The sequence below is a fragment of the Cynocephalus volans genome, chromosome X, assembly GCF_027409185.1.
Source record: "Cynocephalus volans isolate mCynVol1 chromosome X, mCynVol1.pri, whole genome shotgun sequence".
Taxonomy (NCBI): domain Eukaryota; kingdom Metazoa; phylum Chordata; class Mammalia; order Dermoptera; family Cynocephalidae; genus Cynocephalus; species Cynocephalus volans.
This window is the reverse complement of record NC_084478.1, coordinates 150412014-150431790: the sequence shown is the minus strand read 5'-3', so window position 1 is coordinate 150431790 and position 19777 is coordinate 150412014.

Below are 19777 nucleotides of genomic sequence, written 5' to 3'. Positions count from 1 at the left end.
TCTGTTGCACCTCCCTCATTCCCACAGGGGACACCAGGGGACTTCCAGTGGCTTGGTCACTGCAGGGCTGGGTGCAGATGTCAGGGGGTTGTGGCAAAAGCCCTCACCCCCACCGTCCCAGCTTGGGAACGCGGGGCCCTTCTTGTGGTGGCCTGGTTGTCGCTGGGCTGGTAGCACGACTGACTCGAACATTTTAAACTGCCGCACTCAATTTCTGCAGGGATCTGCTCTGATTTCTGCGGAATGGAAGAAACGGAGGTTTTTGCTTTCTTCTCTATTCCTTTGATGGGAAATGAAATGAAAAATTATATCTGAAACAAGGTGGATGAGTCCAAATTAAAAAGAAAAAGGAAAAGTTTCTCACGGGTTAGGGTCCCTCCCACCCACTCACCTGGCAAACCCTACAAGTCACAATGTTTTCCCACTCTTGTGTGATGTCTGTGCAGTTTTTAACCTCTCTCCGCTCCATGAGAGGAGAGACCGTGTCTGACTTGCTCACTGTTTATTCCCATGGCAGCGGCAGTGTCTGGCATATTCTTGGCACTCGAGAAACAACGACTGACTGACAGACAAGCAACGGATACGCGCCAGGACTCAACATTCATTATCTCTGAGGACTCAACATTCATTATCTCTGATTCCCACTGTAACCTGCAGTGGAGAGCACTGTCCACCCTGACACACACTTTTTTTCTTTCTTGAACAGAGGAGGAGACTGACACCGGTCATTTGCTCAAGGATCGTCTCCCCTCCCACTGAGGATGTGACTACACCTTGTATAACCACAGATATTAGTTTTTTTCAGGATCCCACACCCCTTCAGGGGCTGGGAAGGCAGCTGCTTGAGAAAAATATGTGTAAGACACACACGGGCCCGGGGAAAAGCAATCTGGGGACCAAGATGGGTGTCGTCCCAACCTGGCCAGAACCCACCCTGGAAGGTGACTTCGTCTGCCAGAAACAGCCTCTTCCCCACCTGCTGGCCCTTCTCTGATTTCCCCCAGATGTATTACAGGTTGGTCTCCTCAAAATGTGCTCTGGCAGGCTCCCCTCACAGGTGCTCCATGCCTTGGCCCAAGGAAAGCTGATCTTCTCACTTCGGTAGCCGTAGATGTGCCCTGCTTGGCCTTACTGCCGGAGTGAGCTGAGACAACATGGGCAGCTGCTCCTTGTGGATGTAGGGAGGCTGGCAGGTAGCTTTTTAATACCCTCAACACAGCCATTCTGTGGGAATAGATGCCTTTCCAATGAAGCTTTTACTCTTCATTCCCAGGTGAACTTGGGAGTCAGGTACTCCAAGCTCCAAATACAACTCATTAGCTGGGAGTTCAATAGAACTAATTCCTTCTGAGTAAAATGGGGAAAACAGCAGCTCCCTCCCCCACTGAGGATACTGCGGGAGAATGAAGTACCTGCAGATGGTGGTGCTGAGGGCTGGTGGCTGCTATTATCCCCCATTTTATGTTATACAAAGGGTTTTTAGGCCATGCCAGGTTTTGCCCTCATTTACCCATAGGTAGGCAGAGTGGGGAATGTTAGGGAACCTGGAGAACTGATGACAGCAGGGGTTCTCAACCTGGTTGTGCTCCAGAACCCTTACCCCAGGCCTTGCATGGAAATCCATCCACTGAAACAGGATGGGTCCTGGATGGAGCACATGCCTGGGCCAACTGCGGTGAGCAAACTACCTCACCACTGTACCTCCTAGAAGCCCTTGGACAGAGAGCCCCATAAGCCAGAAGCTCTGACAGAACTCTGAGTCCTAGAGGAAACCCACAATCTCGTACCCTCCTCCCCAGAAGGAAGCCAGGCTGGGAGGAGCTTTCTGAGGCCCCTTCCCCACCTCCCCTTACCCTCACTGGCTCAGTTCTTGATTACCATTAGGATAATTAGACCACAGCACGGAGAAAAGGATACTTGGATCTACCTCATGCTGGGCCTTTAATAAATTCCACTCTAGTTAAACATGAGCACATACCTAAGAAACACGTGTCTTAGTCCATTTTGTGCTGCTATAACAAAATACATGAATTTGGGTAATTTATAAAGAACAAATTTAATTTCTCTCTGTTCTGGAGGCTGAGAGGTCTGAGGTCAAGGCAGCAGCAGGTAAGGGTTGCTGTCTGCTTCCAAGGACACCTTGTTGCTGTTCCCTCACGTGGAAGGCGAGGGGCAAGTGCAGCCTCTTTTATAAGGGCTTTACTCTCATTCGTGAGGGAAGAGTCCTCACGGCCTACCCACCTCTTCTTACAGGCTCCATCTTTAAATGCCATCACACTGGCCATGTTTCAACACCTGGAGGGTAGACGTCCATAATATAACAACCTTAAAACGTGGGCTAGTTTATTTATACCTCTGGAGGAAAGTGGTGCTCCTGTTGAAGAGGATATCACCAGAGTTTTATACATATGCATAAACCTCCCTCTGGATAATGAAATGTAAAAAGAAAATGGAAAACAGAGGCTACGACAAATAATGCCTGGTAACAGTGGGCCTGTATGATAAAAGGTCCGTGCCCAGACTCTAAACGTGCCCAAAGGAAATGACCCAACTTACATAGAGGGAAGCTCAGCACATCCCCACATGAGCAAGTGCACAACCGAAAGCAGTAAAGGGACCACTGAGCCATCTTTTTATAATAATTAAACTTTAAAAATAAAAACAAGTGTTGGCAAAGCTATGGGGGAGTTTTCTGCTAAATGTGTATCCCTCTATGGTAAGCACCTAAGGAGACAGGGGCTGTGTGTCTGTCACGTTTGTGTCCATGGCAGCCAGCACAATGTCTGGCCCAGGGCGATGACTGAGTATGACGGGGGCAGGTAGGGGAGTGTAGAGGGCAGGGGGGAATTCAGCTGAAGCTGGGAGCTTAACCATTCTCAGGTGTGACGTGGACAGTGTCCATTCAAATACTAAGTGTTTACCAGCTCAAAGGAGAAACAAAGCTGTGATGGACACTGCTGTTTCCTGGCCAACCTGAATGCCCCCCACGCCCACATCAGTGCCCAAATTCCTGCTTAGGGGATCATCTCCTCCTCTTCCCAGGGGATGGTCATGGGAGAAGGAGAAAGTTCAGACCAGGTACCTGCCCTCCCCAAATGGTAGCTGAAGGGTCTCTGGAAACTCCCTTCCCCAGATCCTCCTTCTTATCACTGTCACAGCCAATCGATGGGCATGTGGCCTGGAAACACAGATGGAACTCAGCACTGGGGCTGGAGTGAGGCACTTGGAGCTGCCTGTTCCAACGTCCTGAGCTCCCCATACCCTCGGTAAGCTCCCAAGGAGATACGCAGAACCAGTTGCAGTTGCTGAATCTAAAGATATTTCCAGAGAAATCTTTTCCCTCAAGGAACTGCTTTGAGGTGGGACCTGATGTCACTACAAGGTAAAACATATGCTGAGTGCCCCAAGAGGGGACAGGGTCAGGCTTCCAGATGGAAGGGACTGGGGCTCGGCTCAGGCCTGCCCCATCCCTGGTGCTCAGTGCTGCCCAGCTCTCAAGAGTTGGTTTCTCACAAGAGGACTCTTCACATCCAATCTAGATATATTCTTAGGAAGGCATGACATGAACATACAGAAGCTGCAGTTTATTCAGTTGTGCAGTGACTTGAATGACAGACAAGTAAAGGAACTTTTGAGGACTGATAAAACACGGAAGGGGCTGAGAAGGACTGCTGGATGTTTATTGGTCCTGATTTGTGCAGGGGCTCTGATACTCAGCAAACTGACGTGGTTCTTTTAATTTTTTTTTAATTGATGAGTAAAGATTGTATATATTTATGGTGTGTATCATGATATTTGGGTATGTGTATATGCTGTGGAATAGGTAAATCAAGCTATGTAACATATGCATTGCCTGATATACTTATTTTCTTTGTGGTGAGAACACTTAAAATCTACTCTCAGCAATTTTCAAATATACAATACATTGTTTCTAACTGTGATCACCACGATGCACAATAGATCTCTTGGACTTATTCCTAACTAGAATTTTGTGTCCTTTACCAACATCTTCCCAATACCCTCCTCCCCCAGCTTCTGGGAACCCCCATTTTCATCTGTTTCTGTAAATTCAACTTTTTTATACTCCACATATGAGGGTATTTCAAAAAGTTCGTGGAAAAATAGAATTTTAAAAAAAAGACTCTTTCCGTGAACTTTTTGAAAACCCCTCACATAAGTAAGATCATGGAGCATTTTTCCTTCTGTGACTGGTTTATTTCACTTAATGTCCTCCAGGTTCATCAATATTGTCCCAAATGACAGGGTTTTCTTTCTTAAGGCTAAATAGTATTTCACTGTGTATATGTACCACTTTTTCTTTATCCATTTCCACTGATGGACACTTAGCTTGACTGTGAATAATGCTGCAATGAACATGGGAGTGGAGATATCTCTTGACATACTGAGTTTATTTCCTTTGGATATATACCTAGTAGTGGTATGGCTGGGTCCATGGTCGTTCTATTTTTAATTTTTTGAAGAACTTCCATACCGTTTTCCATAATGCCTGTACCAATTTACATTCCTGCCAATAGTACAATGGTTCCCTTTTCTCCACATCCTCGCCAACACTTACCTCTCGTCTTTTTGATAAGAGCCATTATAACAGGTCTGAGGGGATATATAACTACAGTTTTAATTTGCATTTACCTTATGATTAGTGATACTGAACATATTTTTCATATACCTGTTGGCCATTTATATGTCTTTTTTGAGAAATGTCAATTCAGGTCCTTTGCCCAATTTTAAATCGAGTTATTTGTTTCCTTGCTTTTAAGTTGTTTGAGTTTCTTATGTATGTTGGATATTAGCCCCTTATCAGATGTATTGTTTGCTAATATATGCTCTCATTCTCTAAGTTGTCTCTTCACTCTGTTATTTCCTTTTCCATACAGAAGCTTTTTAGTTTGATGTAACCCCTTTTGTCTATTTTTGCTTTTGTGGCCTATGCTTTGGGGGTCATTCAAAAAATCTTTGCCCAGACTAATATCACAAATTTTTCCATTATGTTTTCTTCCAATAGTTTCACAGTTTTGGGTCTTAAGTATTTAATCCATTTTGAATAACTTTTAGTATATGGTGTGAGATGAGGGTCTAATTTCGTTCTTCTGCATGAGGATATTCAGTTTTCCCAGCACCATTTATTGAAAGACTGCCCTTTCCCTATTGTGTGTTCTTGGCATCACTGCTGAAAATCAATTGACTGCAAATGTGTCAATTGCATGGATATATTTCTGGGATCTCTACTCTGGTCCATTGGTCTATGTCTATATTTATGGCAGCACCATGCTGTTTTGATTAGTACAGCTTTGTAATGAATTTTCAAATCAGGTAGTGTGATGCCTTGAGCTTTGTTCTTTTTACTCAAGATGGCTTTGGCTATTGTAGTGGATTGAATTATGTGCCCACAAAGCTCCCTGAAACTTAACTTGTGTCTCCCATATTTTAGTATTAGAAACAGCCCCGACTGTAACTGTTAAGCCATTGGGAAATCCTATTATGGTAATTGAAAGGTGGAGCCTTGAAGAGGTGATTGGCTTGAAACACCATGCTGTAGTGAATGGATTAAAAATGGTGGTCAGGGGCATAGTTCTGAGGGCTTTAAAAGAAGAGAGTCTTTCTCTCTGTCTCTCTCTCTGCTTCCACCATTTTGCAATGTAAGACCCCTGGGTCACTGTTGCCACCACCAGATTGACTTTGGACTTCTCAGCCTCAGAAACCGTATGCCAAATAAACCTCTGTTCTTTACAAATTACCCAGTTTCAGGTATTCTGTTATGGCAACACAAAACGGACTAATAAAGCTATTAGGAGTCTTTTGGGGTTCCATGTGAATTTTAGGATTGTTTTTCCTATTTCTGTGAAAAATATCATTGGAATTTTGATAGGGATTGCACTAAAACTGTAGATTGCTTTAAGCAGTTACAGTCATTTTCACAATATTAATTCTTCCAATCCATGGGCATGAGATATCTTTCCATTTCTTTCTGTCATCTTCGATTTCTTTCATCAGTGTTTTATAGTATACAGATCTTTCACCTCTTTGGTTAAATTCATTAATAAATATTTTATCTTTTTGTAGCTATTGTAATTGGGATTATTTTCTTGATTTCTTTTTTACATAGTTTGTTGTTAGTATAAAGAAACACTGCTGAGTTTTGTATGTTGATTTATATCTTGCAAGTTTACTGAACTTGTTTATTAGTTCTAACAGTTCTTTGGTGGAGTCTTTAGGGTTTTTTTATACAAAAGATCATGTTATCTGTAAACACTGACAAATTTAATCTTTTCCTTTTCTAGCTGCATGCCTTCTATTTCTTTCTCTTGCCTAATAGCTCTGGCTAGGACTCTTAGTACTAAGTTGAATAGAAGTGACAAGAAAGGGCATCTTTGTCTTGTTTCTGATCTTAGAGGAAAAGCTTTCAACTTTTCACAATTGAGTATAATGTTAACTATGGGCTTGTCATAAGTGGCCTTATTGTGTTAAGGTACATTCTTCTATACCTAATTAGTTGAGAGATTTTATTGTGAAAGGATGTTGAAATTTGTCAAATGCCTTTTCTGCATCTATTGAGATGTGCATATGGATTTTGTCCTTCACTCTGTTAATTTGGTGGATCACATTTATTGATCTGTGTTGTACCATCCTTTCATCCCTTGGACTAATCCCACATGATCATGGTGAATGATCCTTTTATGGTGCTCCTGGATTTGCTTTGCTAGTATTTTGTTGAGGATTTTTGTGTATATGTTCATCAGGGATATTTGCCTTTAATTTCCTTTTCTTGTAGTATCCTTCTCTGGTTTGGTATCAGAGTAATGATGACCTCTTAAAATCAGTTTGGCAGACTTTCCTCCTTTTCAGTTTTATGGAAGAGTTTTAAAGGGATTGGTATTAGCTCTTTAAATTTTGGTAGAATTCAGCAGTGAAACCATCTGGTTCTGGGCTTTCCTTGATGGGAGACTTTTTTTTTTCTGATTCAATCTCCTTGTTATTGGTCTGTTCAAATTTTCCATTTCTTCATGACTTTGCCTTGGTAAGTTGTATGTGTCTATGAATTTATCCATTTGCTCTACGTTACCTGATTTGTTGGTGTATACTTATCCATAACAGTTTCTTATATTTCCTTTTATTACTGTGGTATCAGTTGTAATGTCTCCTCTTTCATTTCTGATTTTATTTATTTTTGAGTCTTCTCTTTCATTCTCAGTGTAGCTAAGGTTTATTGAATTTATTTACCATTTCAAAAAGCAACCTTAATTTTCTGATCTTTTCTATTGTTTTTCTAATCTGCATTTCATTTACTTCTCTGTACTGTTTTCTTCCTTCTACTAATTTTATGATTAGTTTGTTCTTTTTGTAGTTTCTTTAAGTGTAACATTAGGTTGTTTATTTGGAATTTTTCTTTTTTGATGCAGCAATTTATCACTATGAATTTCACTCTTAGAACTGCTTTTGCTTCATACCATAAGTTTTGGTATGTTGTGTTTCCATTTTTATTTGTCTCAAGATATTTTTAGTTTCTTCTTTGACCCATTGGTTGTTTAGAAGCATGTTGCTTAATTTCCACAGATTTGTGAATTTCCCAAAATTTCTTCTATTATTGATTTTTAGTTTCATGAAACCTTTGTGGTCAGATAATTCATAGATTTTCAATCTTAAATTTACTAAGACTTGTTTTGTGACCTATATATGATCTATCCTGGAGAATATTCCATGTGCACTTGTGACAAATGTGTATTCTGCTACTGTTGAATGGAATGGTCTGTAAATGTCTATTAGGTCCATTTGATCTGAAGTGTAGTTTATGTCCAATGTTTCCTTATTGGTTTTCTTTTTGCATGATCTGTCCATTGTTGCAAGTTGTATATAAAGTGTCCTACTATTATTGTGTTGCAATCTCTCTTTATTTTCAGATTTATTAATATTTGCTTTAAAATTTTAGGTGTTCCAATGGAAGGTCTATATAAATCTACAATGGTTATATCTTCTTGATGAATTGATACCTTTCTTATTATATAATGACCTTCTTTGTCTCATTTTATAGTTTTTGACTTGAAGTCCATTTTATGTGATGTAAGTATAGCTACTCCTACTATTTTGGTTTCCATTTGCAAAGAACATCTCTTTCCATCCTTTCACTTTCAATCTATGTATGTCCTTAAAGGTGAAGTGAGTCCCTTGAATATAGTTGGATCTTGCTTTTTAATCGAATCATTAACTCTATAGTCTTTTTATGGTTTAATCCATTTATATTCAAGGTAATTATTGACAGGAAAGGACTTACTGTAGCCATTTTGCTAATTTTTTTCTGATTGTTTTGTAGATCTTTTGTTCCTTTCTTCCTCTCTTGCTGTCCTCCTTTATGATTAGATGGTCTCTAGTGGTTTGCTTTGATTCCTTAGTTTTTATATTTTGTGTATCTACTATATAGGTTTTTGCTTTATGGTTACCATGAGGCTTACATAAAACATCTTATAATGATAAAGGCTACTTGAAGCTCATGACAACTTTACATTGATCACATAAAATACCTACACGCTCACTCAACACCTCCCAAACACATTTTATATTTTTGACATCACAATTTATATCATTTTATTTTGTACATCCTTCTGCCTTAGTTCTTTAGACTACAGAATGAAGAAGAGCAACCACCAAGTTTTGCTTTTAGAATATCAAGTTCCTGTGACCTTAATTTTAAGTTCATTGAGAATCTTCTGATATATAACTTGGGGAGGTAGCATCACTGGCTGTGAAATCACAGTTCCGAGTTCAAATTCCTACTCTGCTACTTCTTTAATGTGTCACCTTCGTTAAAGTCCTTATGATCTCTGAGCCTCAGCTTTCTCTTCCATAAACTGGGTTGAGACTCTCTCATAAATTTGCAATGCACATCCTGGTGGTGATGACCACTTGATGCTCAATCTCTTCCCTCGACCATATCTCCTCACCCTTCATTGGGAGGCAGTACCCCATGTAACCCAGGTCTTGGGAAGTGTTATATAATAAAAGGTAAGCTAACATTTCTGGGGCATTTGCTATGTGCCTGCACAGCACCTAATGTTTATATGTACCATCTCATTTTGTCTTCATAATAGCTCTATTTATAAAGAAACTGAGGCTTAGAGAGATTAAGTGATTTGCTTAAAACCACAGCTAGTACATGGCAGAAGTAAGATCTGTTTTCTCTTAAGAAAGTCAATATATTTGTATCTAATTAATACACCTATTTCCTGTGCATTTGGTTAGCTTAAGTCCATGATAGCCTGATCATTTGTGAGTAAATTGACAAAACGGAGCATCTAAGTATGTGAGGTGGAAACCTAGGTCTCTGGGTGTGGTGACCTCCTGTGGTTGTTGGTTCAATGATATGCAAAGTCCCAGGGCCAATAAAGTAAAAGTAATACTCTCTTGGCAGTCTAGGCCCTTTCTAATAGCACTTGGGTGTTTGGGCTGCTCAATGTAGCCTGCAATGGAGTTGCTTATTTGAATAAAGCAGGGCTGCCACAGTCAGGTTCCCTGACTTTGAGCTAATAAAACTGAATTATGGCAATAGGGCTCTAAATGTCCTCCAGGACTTGACAGATTGAGAGCTAGACAGCCAGCCAGTAGGCCTGCAGAACTTAAACACAGAAGCATTTATTGTTAAAAGTTAACATAAACACTTCAAAAGGGAGTTGCTCCAGTGCTGGTAGGTTCTTTGCTCCCTCCAATGCAAGTTTCAGTTGTAATGCAGCCTGGCCATTCACTTTGAAGTTGAAATTCCTCCATGCTGCTCACCATGTGGAGGAGACGGTGCATGACAGACTCTTCAATGCCATCGGCATGAGCTCCATCTACTCTCTGGGTTTCAGGGGTAACAAGGAAAAGTTCCAATAGGCAAAATGTATTTCCTAAAAAGCTGGATGGAGGTATGCAGCGTTCCTTTGCTTAACAAGCAAAACAAAATCAACCAGTCTGGTGAACTGATGCTGTGATGATGCTGTGGAAGAGACAGGGAGTCTCCATTGGGAATGGTGGGTGTGGAAGTGCTGGGCACAGAAGTCCAACCTGGATACTCTGCTTAGAATTGTGGGAGGCAGTGGAGGCCAAGCTACTGAGAGAAAAGGGGCCTATCCCCAGTTTCCTTGGGATCATCCCTGGGTTGCCAGTGTCAGGCTTCGGGAAGCTTCAGTCCTCAGTCACAGGCGGGGGAATGAGCTGCACCTGGAAGTTCTCATTCTGGAAGATGCTGTTGAAAGCAGGGTCACTCTGGAAGCCACTGAAAGGCCTGTAGTTTTCACTGCTGCGATTCTGAGAGAGTTCTGTAAGGAGAGCCAACTGCAGAGGAGGGGACACATATCAGTCAAGGCTTGTGGGGGGCAGAGAATCTTTGTGTGTGGGCATGGGAGGAAGGTGTGGGACAGTGGTGGAGAGGATCCTGAATTCCCCTGCCTCAGATACAGGAGAGACAACATTGTGGGAAGAGTAAAGAAACTGGGTATGGATCCTAGGTCTGTATCTCACAAACTAGTGCAGGCTGAGCACCTAATCCAAAAAATTGATACCCCGAATGCTCCCAAATTAGAACTTTTTGAGCACTGACATGACACTCAAAGGAATGCTCATCACAGCATTTCAGATTTCTGGATTAGCATTGCTCATCTAGTGCTATTGTGCAAACATTCCAAATTCCAAAAAATATTAAAATCCAAAGCACGTCTGGTCCCAAGCATTTTGGCTAAGAAATATTCAAACTTTAGTGATTTGGGGCAGCTTCACTTCATTTTTTAGGGCCTAATATTCCTCATTTTATAATGATGAGACTGTACTTGTTTGCTCCCAAGGGCACACAGACTGTGCTCTCTGTGACACTGGACAGCTGACACAGACCTGCCCTGCACCCTGAGTTTCCTTCTACAGTTGCTATGTATGACCCTGTTGCTGCCTTTGTCTCCCTGTGGACACGCCTTGAGCTGAGGTTCTCCATTCTCAGCTCAACTTATTCCACACTTTCCCTCTTGGTGAGTTCTCCCTGCGGTGAATGAGCCTGAATTATGACCACTGGCTCTGACCTCTCTCTTTTGTAACCTGGATAGCTCCAAGTGGATGTCTAGCTACAGATTCAAACTTAGGGGCTGCAGAGTGGAACTCACAGACTCTACCTTCTCCCCACATGAGTCCCTCCTCATCCCATCTTCCCTGTTCCCACCAGCAACACCAGCAATACCCTCATTCTGTGAGTGGCTCAGTTCTGGAAGACCTGGAAGGAGGAGAAAATGGTAGGAGGAAGTGTTACTGCGTGTCATTGGGAAGCCAGGCTCTGCCAAGCAGAGGGGCCATCCCTCTGACTTAGAGAGGCATTCTGCAAAAGTAGGGAACCTGACGGCCTGACCTTGAGACGCCCTTGACAGTCAGAGAAGAGATGAATTCCATCCCAGGGTCCTTAGACTTCTTGCCCAATAAGCATCTTTGCCTGCTGCTTCCCCAGGTGTTAACAGAGGGAATCACCTGGACCCACCCACAGAGCTAACTTGAGGGACAACTCAGAGCCAAGATAAAATGCTCCCTTTTTACAGTACATGGAACTTGGGGGATGGAGCCCTTGTGTCTGACCACAAATATTCTGAGGAAAGCTGCTTAGGCTTGAGTCTAGGCTAGTGAAAGCCTGGCACATGGGGACTACTTGGAGAGGGGGCTTCTGTGATGAGTGACCCATCAAACTCCTCAGGGCAACCCTGCCTGTGGTCGGCTCCTCAGAAGTCCAAGGGGACTTCTAATAACCTCAGGTAACTATATTGAGTGTCTTTTCCGAGCCAGGCACTATGCTAGGTGCTTTACATGTGTGTTATTTCTAATCTTTCAACATAACCCTCTGGGGTAAAAAACCCAGAGCCCCAAGAAATTGAGTAACTTGTTCTAGGTCATCCAGCAGTGAGTGGTAGTGTGGAATTCAAACTCGGGTCCATGGTGATTTCTGCTCAGCCAAGCAGACTACAGTCCTGCCTTCCCTGGAGATAACTTGTCCATCACCTGTTCCCTCCTCACCTGCCCTGCCAGGCACCCTCTCTTCTAGCTGTTCTCTGACTTCTGGCAAGGGGCTCTCCCCTCACACATGCCATAAGGACACAAGGCTCACATGCGTCCATCTGTCACTTCTATTGAAAACTCACTACCAGTGGCTATGGTAATGGGGAGATATCCGAATGCCCCTACGTTCTATGTCCCAGGTCCTGGCTCACAGACATGTCTTTGGTCTAATTCACAATCCAGTGACTCCGAGGCTCTGACTGCAAATTACTGAGCTGTCCCTTGCTGTGCTCTAGCCCCACCGTGTGCCACTCCCTTTCCCATGACCCCTCAGCCGCCCACCAGCCTGTGGAGTCCTCTGTGAGGACCATTATCTACAATGCTTTGAGGAGAACAGGCAACAGATGCTAAACTCCAAGTGCTTTCACATTCTGACACTGTGAGGCAGAGAGATCGACCACACAAACAATTATCTCTCAAGAAAAGGATAAGTTTGTGTTCTACTTCTGTAACTCAGTGATCTTGAAATCAGTGAGCCCTGAATAGTGGCTCAACAGTCTGAAGCAGAAGACCTTCCTTGGAAGGCCCAAAAACCAACTCCTGGGGCAGAGCTTGGCTGAGGCTGAGAAGGGGTGGAGGTGCTGACAGTTTAATAAAGATACTGGACCACATTCAGGGGACCCCTGGAGAAATTTCCTGGAGTAAGAACTCTGCCCATACCAACTGTCAAAGAGGGAACACCATTTGTCCTCTGGGTTGTCAAACAACCTGGCAGGTGACTGCCTAAGAATGGGCAGTGGGAGAAGGGAGACCAGGCATAGGAGCAGAGCACGGAAGTAGTTTCTGCAAGCTCAAAATAAGGTCACGGGACAAGTTGGGCCTGGCTGGAATTCAGCTATGAGTTGGGGAGTAGAGGAGGTGGTGGCAGAGTTTGAACTCCACCCTTCATGTTGGGGAGATCCAGAATGCGTTTTAAGTAAGGGGAAACAGCACACATGGGGTTTGGGAAGAGTACCCTGGCATCAGCATAGAGAAGGGACAGGAAAGTTTCTAACCAATCAGAGCAACTGCAGTGGCCTCTGTCAGTGACAAGGAGGCCTGGCCCACAGTAGTGACAGTTTGGAGGGAAAGAGGAGAAAGAGAGAAGCTGCCTGCAGATATCTCCAGTGGGTAGATGGAGGGTGAGGGATGAGCCCAGGGGGCTTCCAGTCCCTCTTCTGGTTGACGGGATGAGAGAAGGTGCCATTCCCAACCTAATTCAATCAATGCAGATGCCCAGGAGGGTCTGGAGCTTAGGACAGATTTGGCAGTCGTCAGTATAAACCAAGGCCTCTTGGATGAGGGATTACTTTCTGGCTTGCTTACTCTGGAGGTCGGTCGAATACAGAAGCCCTCTGTGTCCTCACAGCCCATGGTAGGTAAGGGACACACATCTCTCCAAATCTGCCCTCTTTGCCAAGTTCTGAGTGCTCCCTCGAGTCAGGGCCATTTGTCCATATGGCTACAGCAGGGATGACAGAGCACCGTCCAGGCTAAGGAAGAGGCTAGAGGGGGAATTTGAGGACACTGCCTTTCCAAAACAGTAATGTACAAATAGGGAAATAAAAATATAAACAACCACACAGACGTTACCCTGGAACTTCCTCGGTACAGATGGCAAAGCTGATCAAATGATTGGACTTGCTGTGGATCCAGAACAGGTTCTGAGGTTGCCTGAGAAACCAAAAACGATAACATTAGTAACATTAGATGCTGGGTCCCTGGGCAGTCTCTGAACTCGCACCGCAGCGACGGTGAAGCAGGACACGGCGCTTTGTTCTCCTGAAGAAAATCCATGCTACCAGCACTTAGTGAGAGACATCCTACTGAGTCTTTATTAGAAATGGGTGTGTTCCTATGAAGTCCTTCCTAGGTGCTGCCCCCACGTTGACCTGTCTATGGACCTTTTTCCCACTGTGCCTAGTAGATGCTCACCTGACTTAAAATTCTTCCTGGAATAAGATAGAGTATTTTTAAAACAGAAGCAATCAGGGGATAACTTACCAGTATATATCTGACAAAGGAATAATATCCAGAATGTACAAGGAACTCAAACAACTTTACAAGAAAAAAACAAACAACCCAATTAAAAAATGGGCAAAAGAGCTAAATAGGCATTTCTCAATGGAAGATATACAAATGGCCAACAGACATATGAAAAAATGCTCAACATCACTCAGCATCCGGGAAATGCAAATCAAAACCACATTGAGATACCATCTAACCCCAGTTAGGATGGCTAAAATCCAAAAGACTGTGAACGATAAATGCTGGCGAGGTTGCGGAGAAAAAGGAACTCTCATACATTGTTGGTGGGACTGCAAAATGGTGCAGCCTCTATGGAAAATGGTATGGAGGTTCCTCAAACAATTGCAGATAGATCTACCATACGACCCAGCTATCCCACTGCTGGGAATATACCCAGAGGAATGGAAATCATCAAGTCGAAGGTATACCTGTTCCCCAATGTTCATCGCAGCACTCTTTACAATAGCCAAGAGTTGGAACCAGCCAAAATGTCCATCATCGGATGAGTGGATACAGAAAATGTGGTACATCTACACAATGGAATACTACTCAGCTATAAAAACGAATGAAATACTGCCATTTGCAACAACATGGATGGACCTTGAGAGAATTATATTAAGTGAAACAAGTCAGACACAGAAAGAGAAATACCACATGTTCTCACTTATTGGTTGGAGCTAAAAATAAATAAACAAATCCCCAAAAATCGGTGGGGGGAGGAGGGAAGAAGACATAACAATTACAATTCCTTGAAGTTGATATGACAAGCAAACAGAAAGGAGGGAGGGGGGAGAGGGAGGAGGTAGGGAGGTCTCGGTAACTGGCCACAATAATCAACCACATTGTATATTGACAAAATAAAATAAAATTCGGAAGAAAAATATATTTCTTAATTAGAATCAAAGAATTAAAATAACATATATTTTATATACTGTAGCCACAGCCTCTAGAGGTGAGTAAGAATCAGAGGTCCAATTAGAACAAATTCTAAAAGTCCAAAACAAACTTATATTGCCCTTTCCTTCTTGCTTTTTACTTCATTTAGTTAATTGTAACTCTCTCTTACTTATTAAAATTCTCATTTCCCTTCTGGGAGACAAAAATGTGGCTAAAACTCCTATCGTTGTTGTATTGTTTTTTTAATGCTGACTGTAAAATTATGTAGAATGTTCTCAGAGTTAGGCTATGAAGCACCAGAAATTGAATAAATGAAATAAGAATGAATCATTTAAAAATTCTAACAGGAATTTATTCTTTGAGTGAACTAAACAAATTCTTTGGAACCAAAACAAACAAACAAACAAACAAACAAACAAACAAAACAAACAAAAAAAAGTGTTTCACCTTCTCCAGTGTTGATAAGCAAAACTTGAGAGGTTGTTGAGGTATAATAACCACAGCCTGCATATTTTCCAGGGCAATCCTTGTTTGAAATATGCTCTTACGTTATCTACATAAACCATCAAAATGTCCCTGAAATTATATTCTGGGGTCCAAATTACATTCTTACACAAAGTGAGACATGGAAGTCTCTGCTCTGGCCCCTCTCCAGAACGTCTCCTCTGAGTTCCCTAACTCTGTCAACAGAAAACATTCTCCCTTCTGTGCTTCTACCTGATCCAGGCATAACTGTATCGTTCACTCACTGTGGTGTAACTATCTGTTTATGTGCCTCACCTGTTAGACTATGAACTCCCTGAAGATCAGAACTGGATCTTACTCATCCTTCTATTCCCAGTGCTCTGTGGCCAGAAAATGGTCAACAAACATTTGCTAAGTATTTTGGATTGAATTGTGTCCCCCCAAAAGTTTCAAGTGTTGGAGGCTTGATCCCCACTGTGACAGTGTTAACAAGGTTGGAAATCCTATTATGATAATTGAAAGGAAGGGCCTTGAAGAGGTGATTGAATTGATGGTTTAATGGTGGTCATGAGTGTGGTTCTGAGGGCTTTAAAAGGAGAGGGTGTGAGGGGTTCTCTCTCTCTTTCTCTGTGTCTCTCTCTCTCTGCTCTACCACTTTCTGCCATATGAGATCCCTGTAAAACCACCACCAAAGAAGACCCTCACCAGATGTGTTCCCTGGACTTGGGACTTCCTAGCCTCTGAAACTGAAAGCAATAAATTCCATTTTCTTAATAAATTACCCAGTTCCAAGTATTTTGTTATAAGCAGTAGAAATGGACTAAAATAGAAAACTGGTACCAGAGAAGTGGGGTGTGGCATACAACAAATACTTGAAAATGTGGAAGTGGTGTTGGAACTGGATGTTGAGGAGAGGCTAGAAGAATTTGAAGGAGGAGGCTAGAAAAAGCCTAATTGCTGGTGGTAGTTTAAAAGACAACAAAACCAGGGAAACTTTGGGACTTCTTAAAGACTGGTTAAATGGGGGTGAGCAGAATGCTGATAGAAATATGGACAGTAAAGGCCATACTGAGGGGATTGCAGATGTAAATGAGAAGGTATTTATTGGAAACTGGGGCAAAGATCACCCTTGCTATGAACTGGCAAAGAACTTGGCTGCATTCTGTTCATGGTCAAAAGTTTTATGGAATGAGGAACTTAAAGATGCCAAAGCAAGGTATTTGGCAGAAGAAATTTCTAAGCAGCAAAGCATTCAGTAAGGCACACTGGCTACTTGCAACAGCCTAGGCTGAGTTATGGCAGCAAAGGCATGAGGTAAAGCCGGAATTTAAAAGTAAAGCAGAGTAAAGATTTGAAAAATTTGCATCCTGGCCATGTGGTAGAGAAGCAGAGATCAATTTCAGAAGAAAAATGCAATGGCTAAGAAGATCTTAGTACAAAAGAAAGGGATTATCAAGAGAAGAGGGAAAAGGCCCTGAAGGTATTGCAGAAACCTCTGGGGCCAACTCTTCCATTTCAGGCCCAAAGGCCTAGGGAGACAGAATGGTTGTGGGGAAGATGCCTGAGTTGGCCCCTCTATGTGCTTGCTCTCCAGGGCCAGCTTGGGATGCTGCTCTCTACACCAGCATCCCAGCCATGGCTCAACTGGCCCCAGATGTGGCTGGACCCACAGCTTTGGAAAATACTTTGGAAGCCTTGGTGGCATCCACTTGTTGTTAGGTCTGCAGGCATGCAGAATGGCAGGGCTGTGAAGGTTTGGGTGCCTCCCCCCGGATTTCAAAGGATGGATGGAAAAAACTGGGGGCCCAGGAAGATATCTGTTGAAGGGGTGGATTCACCACAGTAGTCTTTGCTAGAGCAATGCCAAGAGGAAATGTGGGGTAGGAATTGCAGCAGAAAACCCCCATCAAGGCAATGACTAGTGGAGTTGTGGGAGCGAAACCACCAGGGAGACCCCAGAATTGTAGAGCTACCAGCATGCAACACTAGCATGGGAGGGCTGAAGCATGGACTAAGACCAGGAAAGCCACAGGACCAGAGCTGAGGACTTGGGGGCCCAAACCCCACACCAGAGCACAGGAGAAATTCAACATGGAGTCAAGGCACATGATTCACCAGCTTTTAGATTTAATGTCTGCCTGCTGGGTTTTGGACTTGTTTAGGACTTATTACCCCTTTCTTTTGGCCCATTTACCCCGTTTTGAATGTGAATATGTACCCTATATTTGTCGCTCCATTGTATTTTGGAAGTAGATAAGTTGTTTCGATTTCAAAGATGGGACCTGGAGACTTTGGGCTTTGGAGTTGAAACAAGTTAAGACTTTGGGGATGGAATGAATGTATTTGTATGTGAAAAGGACATGAGTGTTGGGGGCCCATGAGTGGAATATCATGGATTGGATTGTGTCTCTCCAAAAGTTTAATGTGTTGGAGGCTTGATCCACACTGTGATAGTGTTAAGAGGGTGGAAATCCAATTATGCTAATTGAAAGGTGGGGCCTTGAAGAGGTGATTGAGTTGATGATTTAATGGTGGTTGTAGGTATGGTTCTGAGGGCTTTAAAAGGTGAGGGCATGAAGAACTCTCTCTCTCTGCTCTTCCATTTCTGCCATGTGAGACCCCTGGGACACTGTTGCCACCACCAAGACCTTCACCAGGTGTGTTCCCTGGACTTTGGACTTCCCAGCCTCCGAAACTGTAAACAATAAATTTTGTTTGCTAACAAATCACCCAGTTCCAGGTGTTTTGTTATAAGCAACAAAAACAGGCTACTACGCTAAGTAATTCGGTACCCTGGTTTCTTTTGAACTGTTGAGTTTAGGTGTAACAGCAGGCAGCAACTTGCTCTCCTGGCCTAGTGTGAAATCACTGGCATTTGTCTTCCTATTTTCAAGAATTCAAACTCTGTAAAGATTCTTTGTGATCTCTGGCATGTTTGTCATATACCTCAGTGAAAATATCAATTTCATTTTACTTAATCCATTTTTGAGGAAAATTATTTTTGAAATGTCATAAAACCTAAGTACCAATTCCTTTCAGAAATCAGTAAAATTTACCAGATGAGTGGGCCTTCAGGTTAAAAGAGTCTTTCTGTTGGCACCTGAGCATGTTGCAGGGCAGAGGCCTTCTTTAGGCTGCCTGAGGCCTGCTGGGAGGGGCAGGGCCCGCTTCCCATTGGCCACTGACACTGCAGAGGTTGGTGGGTAAGAGCCTGTGCTCTGGCTAAGCGCAAACCATAGCTTCAACAATTGCTAGCAGCCCAATATTAGGCAAGTTACCTATTCTCTCTGAGCTGGGTGGTTTTGGGTAACATGGGGATAAAGAGAGCAGCTACACCACACAAAGTGGCTGAGAAGATTAAGGAAGATAAAGTATGCAGAGCACGCAGTGGATGCCCAGGATGCCGTAAGTTCTCACTGCGTGCTATTAACCGGAGGGCACAAGAGGGCCTACAGGTACTGCACACAGAACCAGCCTCCAAGAAATATAATTACATGGTCCGGGTCCTAATGTGGTCGCAGAAACAGAGAGAAGGAGGTACGACAGCACAGTGCACAGGCAAAACCGGGTGATGGAAGAGGTTGGGGAGGCTGCAGAAGGTAGGTATGGGAGAGTGAGATGGAAGACTGCATGCAATTGAGGGCTCCCTGAGGACACGACCTGTCTGTCCTGCTCACCAGTGCCCAGCACTGTGGCACACACAGAGGGGCTGTGAAATAATTACGTGCTGATCAAACGGCTGCAGGGATGGGAAGGGCTAGCAAGAAGGCTTTCTCCTTCTTACATATTCACTGGAGTTTTCATAGATCCTCTGCAACTCAATAAGAGGAACACAGGGCAGGGCTTCTGACAGACTTGGGCTCAATCCGGATTCTGCCCACAACTAGCTGAGTGGCTCTAGGCAAGTTATTTAGCTTCTTTCAATCTTAGTTTCTTTATCTGTAAAGCTCTACTTTGCAGAAATTGTTGTGAGAATTAGAGATAATGTAGAGGCCTGGTGCCTATTTGATGTTCAATAAATGGCAGCAGTTACTGCAATTGTGTTATTTGTACTCCGAGAGAAGTGCCCTGTACAAAGAACAATGGGCTGAGAATCAGGCAACCTGAGTTCTAATCCAGTCAGCAGCTCCCTGTACAACCTGCGCAGGTCGCATCTCTCCTCTGAGTCTGTGTTCCAGTTCAGCAAAGGGTAATGCCACCTTGGCCACCACTCTACTATCCAGGGAAGATGTTAAGAGCCATGAAATAATAGGCAATTAGGGTATGAAAGTTTCAAGTAAAATCGTCATTTTTACTAAAACTAGTCATGGCTTTTATTGCATAATCAGAAGCAAAC